At 36.7% G+C, this 14523-nt stretch overlaps 1 non-coding gene across 1 annotated transcript; it reads right to left on the bottom strand.

Annotated features, from left to right (window-relative positions):
* Positions 1-14123: 14123 nt before the first annotated feature.
* On the bottom strand, positions 14124-14231 carry LOC148564406 (small nucleolar RNA R71). Its single transcript, XR_015884075.1, has one exon. It is a non-coding gene; the product is annotated as a small nucleolar RNA R71 (small nucleolar RNA).
* Positions 14232-14523: the final 292 nt, after the last annotated feature.

Genomic DNA, 14523 nt, shown 5'->3' with positions numbered 1-14523 from the left:
TAAAGAGCAAAGGAAAGTAAAGGAGCTGAATCTTAGAGTGCAAGTAAATTAAATTGCAGAAACTTAAATTGCAAGTAATGTAAATGACTGAAGCTTAAAGTGCAAGAAACGTAAAGTGCTTGAATCGTAAAAGGGATTGGGAGTTGGGATTGCAAAAATTAAACAAGCAGAATTAAATTGCATTAAACAGCAAAGCAAAAGATGAATTGAATTAGAATGGATCTCAAACAGAAAAGTAAAAATGCTTTGAGAATTGTAAAGACAGAAAGGCAGTGCTTAAATTGCAGCAATGTAAAAGAGGTTGAAGATCTCAGGGTGGAAGAGACTAGATAACAAGTCTAGATCTCAAATCCTTCCTTGATCCAACAAGAACAATTGCAAAAGAAGTAAAGAAAAGTAAATTGTAGAATTGAAGAGAGGATGAAGCAGTAAACAGTAAGTGAAATTCATTTATGCAGAGAAAGTAAACAAGAGATCTCAAGGTGAGATTGAAACAGAAGTTCTTCAATTCTCCACCCAAGATCCAAAGCAAGAAAATAAAAGAGTGCTCAAGCAAGAACCAAGAAGAAGAGAGATCAATTCTCCTTCCGAGTTCTCAGAAATTTCCAACTCAAAACCCAAAAGTTCAGAATTAAAATGAAAGCTCAAAAAGGAAAATTCAAAGTAAAATCTAAAAGTGTCAAAAGGTGGTACTAATTACATCAAACTAACTCCTATTTATACACTTTCTATTCTTGGATTTTGGAATTTGGGTGGGCTTTTGATTTGGTGAAGAAATAAATTAAATTGGATTTTTAATCCAATTTGTAGCCCAAAGTGCACCTCCAGGGGAAAGCACAGTTGGAAAATCCAACTTAGCTTTCAAGCATGCTCCATCCGTGTCAAGTGTGGTGTGCCCAGCCTTGTTTGGGTGTCAATTGCACTAGAGCTCAGTTGGAAAATCCAACTTAGCTCTAGGCCGTGTCCTTGTTGTGTGCATGGCAAGCTTGGTGCGCTTCAATTGTTGCTGGGCCGTGTCATGATGCCTTGGTGTGCTAGGATTGTGCGCCAAAGTGTGGAGGCTTGGGGGAGAGGCAATGCTCAGTTGGAATTTCCAACTTAGCTTTCCTTGTAGCGCCTTTGCTTGAGACTTCAAGGTCCCAGGTTCAACACTTGGTGGAGGAAGTGGAGGAAATCTTTGGAGCTAATTTCCTTGGATGAGTGGGCAATCCTCCTTATGTTTCCAAGAGTTCCCAAGTTCGAAACTTGGAGGAAGCATTTAAGCTATTTTTCCTTGATTTTCCTTGCAAGCTTGGTGGCACTCCTTCCTTATGTTTCAAAGAATACCCAAGTTCAAGTCCTGGAGGAAGCATTCTAGCTATTTATTCTCAAATTCCCTTGCAAGGAGTAGCGTGTGGTTCCAAGTTCGAACCATGGAGGATGCATTTTGGCTATTTCTTCTTGAATTCTTTTGTGAGGAACGTTCCTTGCCTTCTCCTTGGTCCTTGGTTCGAATCTTGGTGGCTTCACTCATGGGATTTCATCTTGAATTAATTTGAAGAGGTCCCCGATAAAGTTAACTTAGTTAACTTAGCTTTGCACCAATTCCTTGCTTTCTTTAGTGCTAAGTTAACTATTTGAACTTAGCTTTGTAGCTTGCCTTCTCCTTCCATCCCTTGTGAAGCTCAGTTAGCTTTTTCAACTTAGCTTCCCTTTCTTCCTCAATGTGGTTATGCTTTTTCTTCCTTTTGGCACGCTTTCTTTTTCCTTTGGGCACACTTCTTGTGCCACGCTTTTCTTCTTTTCTTCTTTCTTCACCTACAAGTAATCAAAACAACCAATCAAAGTATCACTAAATTCACAAGGTTTATAATTCATTAAAATTCAATTAAATTTAGCTTAAACCTCATGATTTAGCATTAATTACATGGTGGTCGTTTGATTTAGAGAAGTCATGCATTTTCACTCTAAATTACTTACTTAGAATGCAAGAAAGTGCATAAAACCTAATAAAAACAAAGAAAAAGGCTAGTAAAACTAGGCTAATATGACTTGTCATCACAACACCAAACTTAAAACTTGCTTGTCCCCAAGCAAGCACTTAAACATAAGAGAAGATAGAATGAAGTAGATAAGTATGCATGTCCTTATTAGGCAAATAGTTGAATTTTGTTTATGGGGTTTTATGCAGATCAAAAATAGCTCATTTATTACTTGCTGTCAAAATAACTATGCTTCCTTAAGGGTTCACCAAGGTTGCTGCTATGATTCCTTACCCTTTTGCTTAATCCCCTTGTTAGCTTTTTCTGCTTTCTTTTGCATTTCAGAGCTTATTATCAATTAGAGGCTTGGTGTCAAATGTTGCAGTAGCCTTTGGCTTATTTTCACTCAACATTTTTTTTCACCACAGACACATGGCTCACCTTTTTCTTCCTAGGATCATTGATGCCCAGCATCTCTTTGGATTACTAAATGTTTTGTAGCTAGGTTGCTCTTTATTGTGGACTTTCAGTTGACAATCCCAAATCAGTTGATCTAAGTTGCCAAGTTTTGAGATACTCCTTAGAACCTACTTGTCCAAGCATATCCTAGTACATAAACACCACAGGCATATGTCCTAGGGTCCAAGCTATTGGTGTCTAGCCTTATTGTTTGTTTCTTTGCCAACTTTTGGCTTTTCTTCTTTCTTTTTCTTTCTGTTTTGGTTTATTTCAAGGGGCTTTCATTAATTAAAGGATCATAGCAGCAAATTGGCTTAAGCTTCAAGTAACAAGTCATTCTTCAGCATTTATTCTATGAGCTATCAATTGAATCAAACACACACCACCACTAACTTTTATTCTAACTTTGCAACATTGAACAATCACTTTTCTAGATCAAGCATCTCTCTTTTATTCAGACAGCATGGGGAACAAAACAAAACATTCAGGCTGATGAATGATGACAATTATTATGCAGATAAGCAAAAATTATGCAAATAGCTTTCTTCAGCAAGTACTTCCACTTGCAACTAAATGACTATTCCAGCCAGATATAAAGGAGTCTCTAAATTAAATCATACATATTAACAAGAATCAAGTATAGATACAACTTGTGGGTTGCAGCTTCTCATTCTTCCTTCTGTTTGCTCCTTTTGAATCATAATGCAAGTGTTCTTTGAATTTGTTTGCTATTTTCCTGCATAATCCTCAAAAAGTGGCTTGCTTCTCAAGCCCTTAAGATATCCGGTTAATTTGCAAAGTTTATGTATGGGCTCTTGGACTTACTTTGGTGTGTGAACACCAAACTTAGTTCCTTGCCAATATTTCTCATGCAACAAATTATATGTGAACTCTTTTTCTTTTTCAAAAGAAATAAACTAATGACTTGGAAACAACAAAATAGTTAATTAGTTTATCTAAATGCTCAAAGCTAGCATTATGCAGGAGGTGAGAATATGTTTTATGATGAGATTTTGGTGGAACACCAAACTTAGAATCCTTCATTCTCCCTTATATTGTTTTGGTGTGCAACACCAAACTTAGCTTTTTGCAATATAGATAAGGCTAATTAACCTTTTTATTGAAATAACTATGAAAAGAAAACTACCTCAGGTTGGGTTGCCTCCCAACAAGCGCTCTTTTATTGTCACTAGCTTGACATTGAACCCTTCTTTTATGGTGGTTGATGATTGTAGTGCCTCAACTTGTCCCCTCTGACTGTGAGCTTCTTTTTTGTCCCTTGGTGCTCAATTTCCACATGCTCGAGAGAGAGTATTTGATTAACAGTGTAGTGATCCTCAGTCCCCAACTGTTGATAAACTAGTTGCACCTTATCACCTTTGGAGAACCCTTCTGTTGGAATTTTTTTGCTTCTGTTCTTGTTTTTCTTCCCTCCTTTTGTTGATCTTTCTTCTTTGACAACAGATTTCCCCTTGAGATTTCTCTTTTTGGTTGCCACTACTCCAATGTCTTCTTCAACTTCTTCATTATTTTGCACAGTCTCTTTCTCTATTTGACCAGCTGCATCATCTATCTCTTGCTTGGGAGGGCAGTTGTTGTTTGTCTTGTTGATTCCCTCTTTCCACTGCAGATTCTCTTTGTCCGTTTCTGTACCATTCTTTTTTTCATTACTGCTCTGTGTTTCTGGCAGTACATTCAGAATGATACTTTCATCATGCATCCTGAGGGTTAATTCTCCTTGCTCTATGTCTATGATGGCCCTAGCAGTGGCTAAGAACGGTCTTCCCAGTATAATGGAGTCGCCCTCATCCTGGTCTGAATCTAAGATCACAAAATCTGTAGGAAAGATGAATCTGTCTACTTTGACTAGAAGGTTCTCAATTATACCCCTGGGGCATATCACTGATTTGTCTACCAATTCTAGAGACATCTGTACTGGTTTCACCTCTTTTATGCTTAGCTTGTTCACTAGAGAGGCAGGCATTAGATTGATACTAGCTCCTAAGTCACACATCGCCTTGTTGATGGTCATACTGCCAATGGTGCAGGGTAGAAAGAAACTCCCAGGGTCATCGAGTTTGGGAGGAAGTCCCTTCTGGATTAGTGCTCTGCATTCCTCAGTAAGCAGTACAGTTTCATTAACTTGCCAACTCCTCTTCTTGTTGATAAGTTCCTTCATGAATTTTGCGTACAGGGGCATTTGCTCAAGTGCTTCAGCTAAGGGAATATTGATCTCCAACTTCTTGAAGATTTCAAGAAATTTTGGGAAGTGTTGGTCCTTAGTCTCTTTGTTGAACCTTTGAGGATATGGCAAAGGTGGTGTAAAGTTCACTTCCTGCCTTTGTTCCTTGATTGGCTCTCTCATTGCTTCCTTCCCCTTCCTTGATTTCTGTGGTTGATCTTCCTTTTCTTTGAGCTCTTCTGAGGTCTGCTTGCTTGCTATTACATCTTCATCATTGGCTTTCTCTTCTTCAGCTTGTTTCTTGTCACTTTCCTTTGGCTTCTTGGTCGCTTCTTCATTTTTCACCAGAATTTTTCCACTCCTCAGTTGTATTGCCTCGCACTCCTCTTTTGGATTAGGAATGGTGTCACTTGGTAGTGAGCTTGATGGCCTTTCGATGGTAATCTGCTTGGAGAGTTGTCCAATTTGTCTTTCCATATTTTTCATAGAGGCTTCTTGGTTTCTCAATGTCATCTCTTGAGTTTTCATCATTTTTTCCATCAGAAGCCCTAAGTTGTTAATTCTTTGAGATTCTTGTGAGATTGGTTGATTGTGGGGTGTTGAGGGTTGAGGGTAAGTGTTTTGATTTGAGGTTTGGTTATTGGATGGGTAATGGTTGGAGTTGGGGTAGTTGTTTTGGGGTTTTCTGTAAGAGTTTTGGTTAGTTTGCTGCTGGTTGTAGTTTTGGTTGTTTCTTGAAGTGTTTTGATTTGAGTTTCTCTGCCATGGTTGTTGATTCTGGTTGTGATTGTCTCCCCACCTAAGATTTGGGTGGTTCTTCCAAGAAGGGTTGTAAGTATCACCATAGACTTCATTTGGCCCAAAATTTTGGTTGTGCATATACTGGACTTGCTCTTGCTGCTGCTCCTCTTGAGTTTCTTCATTCTGCCCCCATGTAGATGATGGTTGGCTTGTATTAACTGCTGCAACTTGGAGGCTATCAATCCTCTTGGCCATTTGCTCAAATTGTTGTTGAATTTGCTGCTGCATCATTTTGTTTTGAGCCAAGATTGAGTCCACTCCTTCCAATTCCATCACTCCTTTCCTTTGTGATGGTTGGCGTTGCCTTTGGTGAGCAAAGAAATATTGGTTGTTGGCCACCATATCAATGAGATTTTGGGCTTCCTCTGCTGTTTTCATCAATTGTAAAGAACCTCCTGCTGAATAATCCAAAGCCTCTTGAGATTTCAGCGTCAAGCCTTCATAGAAATTCTGCAATCTGTCCCACTCACTGAACATTCCTGGTGGACACTTCCTGATTAGAGCTTTGTATCGTTCCCATGCCTCATACAAGGGTTCAGCATCCATTTGTGTGAATGTTTGCACTTTAGTCTTCAATCTAATAACTCTTTGAGGTGGGTAAAACTTGGCAAGGAACTTGGTTACTAGATCATCCCAATTGTTGATGCTGCCTCTTGGGAAGGATTCCAACCATTGAGTGGCTTTGTCTCTGAGAGAAAATGGAAATAGCAGTAGCTTGTAACTGTCAGGGTGCACACCATTGGTTTTGACAGTGTCACAAATCCTCAAGAAGGTGGATAAGTGTTGGTTAGGATCTTCAAGTGGTCCTCCTCCATAAGAACAATTGTTTTGAACCAAGGTGATGAGTTGTGGCTTTAGTTCAAAATTATTTGCATTAACATTTGGGGTAAGAATGCTACTCCCACAACGTCTAGGATCTGCACTTGTGTAGGAAGCTAAAACTCTTCTCTGTGGTGGATTATTGTTGTTATTGGCTGCTCCTTCAGCCCCATTTGGTGGGTTTGTTAAGTGTTCCTCCATATCTTGGAATTCTTCTTCTGACTCCTCTTCTCCAATAATATTTTTCCCTCTTTCAGCTCTTCTTAACCTTCTGAGGGTTCTTTCGTCTTGTTCACAAAAAGTGGGTGTAATTCTCCTTGTACCTGACATACAACCAAAGCATAAAAATCACAACACCAGAAAGCAACAACACTTCAGTCCATGGCTGAAGTGAAATGTTAATTGGCTTAAGCAAAAATTCAAACAGTTAGTGTGTTAGTCAAAAACAGAAAAATAAAAAGTGCTTGATCTAGATCTCCACTTCACTTAATCATTGTCAATCTAATCAATCCCCGGCAACGGCGCCAAAAACTTGATATGTGTGGAAAACGATCCAACACAAAACTCACCGGCAAGTGTACCGGGTCGCATCAAGTAATAATAACTCACATGAGTGAGGTCGATCCCACAGGGATTGAAGGATTGAGCAATTTTAGTTTAGTGGTTGATTTAGTCAAGCGAATCAAGTATTGGTTGAGTGGTTTGTGCTTTGCAGAAACTAAATTGCATGAAATGTAAAAGGGGAAGGGTAAATTGCAGTAAATGAAAGAGCAGGAAAGTAAATGTGCTGAATCTTAAAGAACAAGTAAAGTAAATTGCAGAAACTTAGATTGCAAGAAATGTAAATGATTGAATCTTAAAGTGCAAGAAATGTAAATTGCTTGAATTGTAAAAGGGATTGGGAGTTGGAATGGCAGAAATTAAACAAGCAGAATTAAATTGCATCAAACAGCAAAGTAAAAGATGAATTAAATTGGAATGGATCTCAAACAGAAGAGTAAAAGTGCTTTGAGAATTATAAAGACAGAAAGGCAGTGCTTAATTTGCAGCAAAGTAAAAGAGGTTGAAGATCTCAGGGTGGAAGAGACTAGATAACAAGTCTAGATCTCAAATCCTTCCTTGATCCAACAAGAACAATTGCAAAAGAAGTGAAGAAGAGTAAATTGCAGAATTAAAGAGAAGATGAAGCAGTAAACAGAAAGTGAAATTCAATTATGCAAAGAAAGTAAACAAGAGATCTCAAGGTGAGATTGAAACAGAAGTTCTTCAATTCTCCACCCAAGATCCAAAGCAAGAAAATAAAAGAGTGCTCAAGCAAGAACCAAGAAGGAGAGAGATCAATTCTCCTCCCAAGTTCTCAGAAATTCAAAGTAAAAAGCTCAAAAATGAAAATGACAATTAAAAGGAAAATTCAAAGTAAAATCTCCAAGTGTCAAAAGGTGGTACTAATTACATCAAACTAACTCCTATTTATACACTTTCTATTCTTGGATTTTGGAATTTGGGTGGGCTTTTGATTTGGTGAAGAAATGAATTAAATTGGATTTTTAATCCAATTTGTAGCCCAAAGTGCACCTCCAGGGGAAAGCTCAGTTGGAAAATCCAACTTAGCTTTCAAGCATGCTCCATCCGTGTCAAGTGTGGTGTGCCCAGCCTTGTTTGGGTGTCAATTGCACTAGAGCTCAGTTGGAAAATCCAACTTAGCTCTAGGCCGTGTCCTTGTTGTGTGCATGGCAAGCTTGGTGCGCTTCAATTGTTGCTGGGCCGTGTCATGATGCCTTGGTGTGCTAGGATTGTGCGCCAAAGTGTGGAGGCTTGGGGGAGAGGCAATGCTCAGTTGGAATTTCCAACTTAGCTTTCCTTGTAGCGCCTTTGCTTGAGACTTCAAGGTCCCAGGTTCAACACTTGGTGGAGGAAGTGGAGGAAATCTTTGGAGCTAATTTCCTTGGATGAGTGGGCAATCCTCCTTATGTTTCCAAGAGTTCCCAAGTTCGAAACTTGGAGGAAGCATTTAAGCTATTTTTCCTTGATTTTCCTTGCAAGCTTGGTAGCACTCCTTCCTTATGTTTCAAAGAATACCCAAGTTCAAGTCCTGGAGGAAGCATTCTAGCTATTTATTCTCAAATTCCCTTGCAAGGAGTAGCGTGTGGTTCCAAGTTCGAACCATGGAGGATGCATTTTGGCTATTTCTTCTTGAATTCTTTTGTGAGGAACGTTCCTTGCCTTCTCCTTGGTCCTTGGTTCGAATCTTGGTGGCTTCACTCATGGGATTTCATCTTGAATTAATTTGAAGAGGTCCCCGATAAAGTTAACTTAGTTAACTTAGCTTTGCACCAATTCCTTGCTTTCTTTAGTGCTAAGTTAACTATTTGAACTTAGCTTTGTAGCTTGCCTTCTCCTTCCATCCCTTGTGAAGCTCAGTTAGCTTTTTCAACTTAGCTTCCCTTTCTTCCTCAATGTGGTTATGCTTTTTCTTCCTTTTGGCACGCTTTCTTTTTCCTTTGGACACACTTCTTGTGCCACGCTTTTCTTCTTTTCTTCTTTCTTCACCTACAAGTAATCAAAACAACCAATCAAAGTATCACTAAATTCACAAGGTTTATAATTCATTAAAATTCAATTAAATTTAGCTTAAACCTCATGATTTAGCATTAATTACATGGTGGTCGTTTGATTTAGAGAAGTCATGCATTTTCACTCTAAATTACTTACTTAGAATGCAAGAAAGTGCATAAAACCTAATAAAAACAAAGAAAAAGGCTAGTAAAACTAGGCTAATATGACTTGTCATCACAATATTCTTACAATTTTACCTGTTTTTACTATATAATTTGAATTAGTTGAATTTGATTTATGTTTGTCTTAAGGAACTTATTTACTTTTAACCAAGTAGACATGCGCGTGCCTGACGCGTACGCGTGGATTGGAGTCTGCACGAATGACGCGAACGTATGGACGACACGAACGTGTGACAAGGAAAATAGCTGAATGACGTGAACGCGTGGACGACGCGTACGCGTGACATGCGCGATCTGCAAAAATAACAGAAAACGCTGGGGGCGATTTTGGCCGCGTTTCGACCCAATTTTTTGCCCAGAAACACAGAATAAAGCCAAAGAACATGCAGAGACTCAAGAGGCATCAACACACATTCACATACATTGATATTAGGATTACTTTTAGGTTTTTTTATATCTGAATTTAGAGAGGATCACTTTCCCTCTAGGTTCACTTTACATTCATTACTTTTGCTTTCGGATATTGAAGAGTCATTACCTCTGTTGAAGTTATTATCTTAGTTTGTTTCCTATTTCCTTACTCTGTTAAATTCCATTTATTTTAATTAGTTTGTCACTTACTCTTCCTTGTTCTTATTTACTTTATTTAGAATTACAATTGGATTATTTTTATGGATTGTTAACGCAAAGGATCACCTTTACTTTTAATTAATTTTAAATCTCTATTTTATTTTATTTAATTTATTATATCTTCTTATATTTTTCTGAGTATTATATACATGTCAATGGAGTAGACTTTCTACTTGACATGGGGGTGGATTAAGAGGAGACACTTGAGTTGGAAGGCTTAAGTGTTGGTTAAATTGGAAGTTGTTGGCTAGTTCTGTATTTACTAACGCTAGACCTTCCCAAGGGAGAGGACTAGGATTTGCGAATAAGAATTAACTCAATCACTTGATTTTCCTTTATTTAGTAAGGGTTAACTAAGTGAAAACAACAACATTTGTGATACTACACTTAAGAGATCCCAACAAGGATAGAACTTCCAGTTAATCATTCCCCCAGTCAAGACTTTTTATATTGATAATAATTCTTAGTTTTTTATTGCTTTAATTTATAATTATTTTAATTGCTCATTACCCAACTCAAACTTTCTTGAAAATTCCTGATTAATAAATTAGCACCCTTCCCTGCAACTCGTTGCGAGACGACCTGGGACTCATACTCCCAATATTTTTATTTCTAAAATTTGTGACAACTTTTCTAAATTGACAAGGCGGATCTTAGCTGGTTAAGAACTATACTCACAACGTATTCCATATTTTGATTTCTTAATTAGCCGACTTCTGCCCAGTTTTTGGCCCAGAAAACACTGATTAGAGGCTATAAAGTGGGGGAATCTATTCATTCATCATTCAATTCATTGAACAACATTCATAACACAATTTTAGGTTTTAGATGTAGTTTTTAGAGAGAGGGGCTCTCTCCTCTCTCTTAGGATTTAGGATTTCTATTATGATTAGGCTACTTCTCTTCATTCTAGGTTCAATGTTCCTTTAATTTAATTTCTCCTCTACTTTTATTTACTTTATCACTTAATTTATTTATTTTCCCAATATTGGTTTATGAACTCCATGTTAGATTAAATTTCTTAATTAATACACATTGAGGTATTTGAGATTTATGATTGCTTTCTTTTATTTATGATATAAATAATTTGGATTTTTCTCCTTTTGGCTTTGGTTGAGTAATTGGTGACACTTGAGTTGTCAAACTCAGCTATTGTTTGATCATTGGAATTTACTGATTGACTTGGATCCCTCTAAAGCTAGTCTTCCCATAGGAGTTGACTAGGACTTGAGGAATCAAGTTGATTAGTCCACTTGACTTTCCTTTATTTAGTAAGGGTTAACTAAGTGGGAACAATAAACAATTCTCATCACACCTGATAAGGATAACTAGGATGGGATTTCCAGTTCTCATACCTTGCCAAGAGTTTTTATAGTTAGTTTGTTTCCATTGCCATTTACTATTGTTGCTTTTTATCTTATACAAAAACCCCAAAATATACCTTTCCATAAACAATAATAAATACACCTCCCTGCAATTCTTTGAGAGACGACCCGAGGTTTAAATACTTCAGTTATAAATTTTATTGGGTTTTGTTACTTGTGACAACCAAAACTTTTGTACGAAAGGGTTCTTTGCTGGTTTAGAAACTATAGTTACAACGTGATTACTTTTATGAAATTCCTTACTGGCAAAAATCCGTTCGTCAGGTCTACATGATGTTCAACGTAGTCATTGGACAACAGCCGGAGTATAGTCTCTTGGGTCTCTGATCCACGGATTTGACTTTCCTCTCCTGACAACAGAGCATTCGAATCCGTGAGATTAGAACCTTCGTGGTAGAGGCTAGAACCAATTGGCAGCATTCTTGAGATCCGAAAAGTCTAAACCTTGTCTGTGGTATTCTGAGTAGGATCTGGGACGGGATGACTGTGACGAGCTTCAAACTCACGAATGTTGGGCGCAGTGACAGTGTGCAAAAGGATAGAGAGATCCTATTCTGACACAAGTGAAAACCGACAGATGATTAACCGTGCGGTAGCTGTGCCTGGTATTTTTCATCCGAGACAAGAAATCCGACAATTGATTAGCCGTACAAAAACCGTACCTGGACCATTTTCACTGAAAGGACGGATGGTAGCCATTGACAACGGTGATCCACTAACATACAGCTTGCCATGGAAGGGAGCACGCATGATTGGATGAAGACAATAGGAAAGCAAAGGTTCAGAAGCAACAAAGCATCTCCAAACACTTATCTGAAATTCCCACCAATGAATTACATAAGTATCTTTATTTTAATTTACGTTTTATTTATCTTTCAATTATCAAAACTCGTAACCAATTGAATCCTCCTGACTAAGATTTACAGCATGACCATAGCTTGCTTCAAGCCAGCAATCTCCGTGGGATCGACCCTTACTCGCGTAAGGTTATTACTTGGACGACCTAGTGCACTTGTTGGTTAGTTGTACCGGAGTTGTGAAAAGTGTGATCACAATTCCGTGTACCAAGTTTTTGGCGCCGTTGCCGGAGATCGTTCGAATTTGGACAACTGACGGTTCATCTTGTTGCTTAGATTGGGTAATTTTATTTTATGTTTAAGCTTATTATTTTTATTTTCAAAAAAAAATTTAATAAAATCATAAAACCAAAAAAATTTGTGTTTCTTGTTTGAGTCTAGTGTCAAATTTTAAGTTTGGTGTCAACTGCATGTTTTTAATTTTTCTTAGATTTTCGAAAATTCATGCATTGTGTTCTTCTTTGATCTTCAAGTTGTTCTTGATGATTTTCTTTATTTAATCTTGTGATTTTCTTGTTTTGTGTTTTTTTTGTTGTTTTTCATATGCATTTTCGAATTCATAGTGTCTAAAACATTAAAAATTTCTAAGTTTGGTGTCTTGCATGTGTTTTTTTTCTTAAAAATTTTCAAAAAAGTGTTCTTGGTGTTCATCTTGACATTCAAAGTGTTCTTGCATGCATTATTTGTTTTGATCTTAAATTTTTATGTCATGTGTCATTTTGTTATTTTTGTCTCTCCTCATTAAAAATTCAAAAGTAAAAAAAAAATATCTTTTCCATATTCTTCTCATAATTTTCGAAATTTTGAGTTGACTTGGTCAAAAAATTTTAAAATTTAGTTGTTTCTTGTTAGTCAAGTCAAAATTTCAATTTAAAAACTTTATCTTTTCAAATCTTTTTCAAAATCAATTTTTTTTCATTTTTTTATGATTTTCGAATTTCATTCTTTAAATTTTTCAAAATCTTTTTCTTAATTTTATTTCATATTTTCGAAAACTTTACTAACAATTAATGTTTTGATTCAAAAATTTCAAGTTTGTTACTTTCTTGTTAAGAAAGGTTCAATCTTTAAATTCTAGAATCATATCTTTTAGTTTCTTGTTAGTCAAGTCATCAACTTTAATTTTAAAAATTAAATCTTTTTAATTTCTTTTTCAATTCTTTTTCAAAATAAATTTCAATCATATCTTTTTTAAATTTTAATTTCAAAGTCTTTTTCTAACTTCTTATCTTTTCAAAATTTATTTTCAAATCTTTTTCAACTAACCACTTGACTTGTTTGTTTTAATTTTAAAAAGTTTACTATTTCTTATCTTTTTCAAAACCACCTAACTACTTTTCTCTCTCGTTAATTTCGAAAACTAGCTAACAAATTTTTCAAAAATCTTTTTAATTAATTAATTTATTTAGTTTTCCATTTGCTTTTATTTCTTTTCTTAAATTTCGAATTCTAACTTATAATTAAAATAAAACAAAAATATTTTTCATTTCTTTTAATTAATATTCGAATATTCTCTCTCTCTCATCTCTTTATATTTATTTTATTTATTTACTAACACTTCTCTTCTACTCATCTAATAATTCGAACCTTCTCTTTCTCTCTCTCTCTCTCTCTCTCTCTCTCTCTCTCTCTCTCTCTCTGTGTGTGTGTTCGAATTCTTTCTATTCTTCTTTTTCTCTGACACATAAAGGAATCTCTATACTGTGACATAGAGGATTCCTCTTCTTTTCTGTTCTCTTCTTTTTCATATGAGCAGGAACATGGATAAAGACATTCTTGTTGAAACTGATCCTGAACTTGAAAGGACTCTGAAGAGGATGCTAAGAGAAGCTAAAGCGCAACACTCTGGAGAGGACCTAACAGAAAATTTTGAAAAAGAAGCAGACATGGCAGCCGAACCCAACAACAATGCTAGAGATGCAAGGAAGATGCCTGGTGACTTTACTGCACCAACTTCCAACTTCTATGGAAGAAGCATCTCAATTCCTGCAATTAGAGCAAACAACTTTGAGCTTAAGCCTCAATTATTTTCTCTAATGCAGTAAAATTGCAAGTTTCATGGACTTCCATTGGAAGATCCTCATCAGTTCTTAGCTGAATTCTTGCAAATCTGTGACACTGTTAAGACCAATGGGGTTGATCCCGAGGTCTACAGACTTATGCTTTTCTCTTTTTCTGTAAGAGACAGAGCTAGGATATGGTTGGACTCACAACCTAGAGAAAGCTTGAACTCTTGGGAAAAGTTGGTCAATGCTTTCTTTGCCAAATTCTTTCCACCTCAAAAGATGAGCAAGCTTAGAGTGGAAATCCAAACTTTCAGATAGAAGGAAGGTGAATCCCTCTATGAAGCTTGGGAAAGATACAAGCAATTGATCAGAAGGTGTCCTTCTGACATGCTTTCAGAATGGAGCATCTTATGTATATTCTATGATGGTCTGTCTGAATTGTCCAAGATGTCATTGGACCACTCTGCTGGCGGATCTCTTCATCTGAAGAAAACACCTGCAGAAGCCCAGGAACTCATTGAAATGGATGCAAATAACCAGTTCATGTATACTTCTGAAAGAAATCCTGTGAATAATGGGATGACTCAGAAGAAAGGAGTTCTTGAGATTGATACTCTGAATGCCATATTGGCTCAGAATAAAATATTGACTCAGCAAGTCAATATGATTTCTCAGAATCTGACTG

The sequence above is a fragment of the Arachis ipaensis genome, chromosome B5 (genome assembly GCF_059453495.1).
Source record: "Arachis ipaensis isolate K30076 ecotype BB chromosome B5, ASM5945349v1, whole genome shotgun sequence".
Classification (NCBI taxonomy): Eukaryota; Viridiplantae; Streptophyta; class Magnoliopsida; order Fabales; family Fabaceae; genus Arachis; species Arachis ipaensis.
The sequence above is the reverse complement of the archived record's forward strand: the minus strand, read 5'-3'. Positions and strand labels throughout refer to the sequence as shown.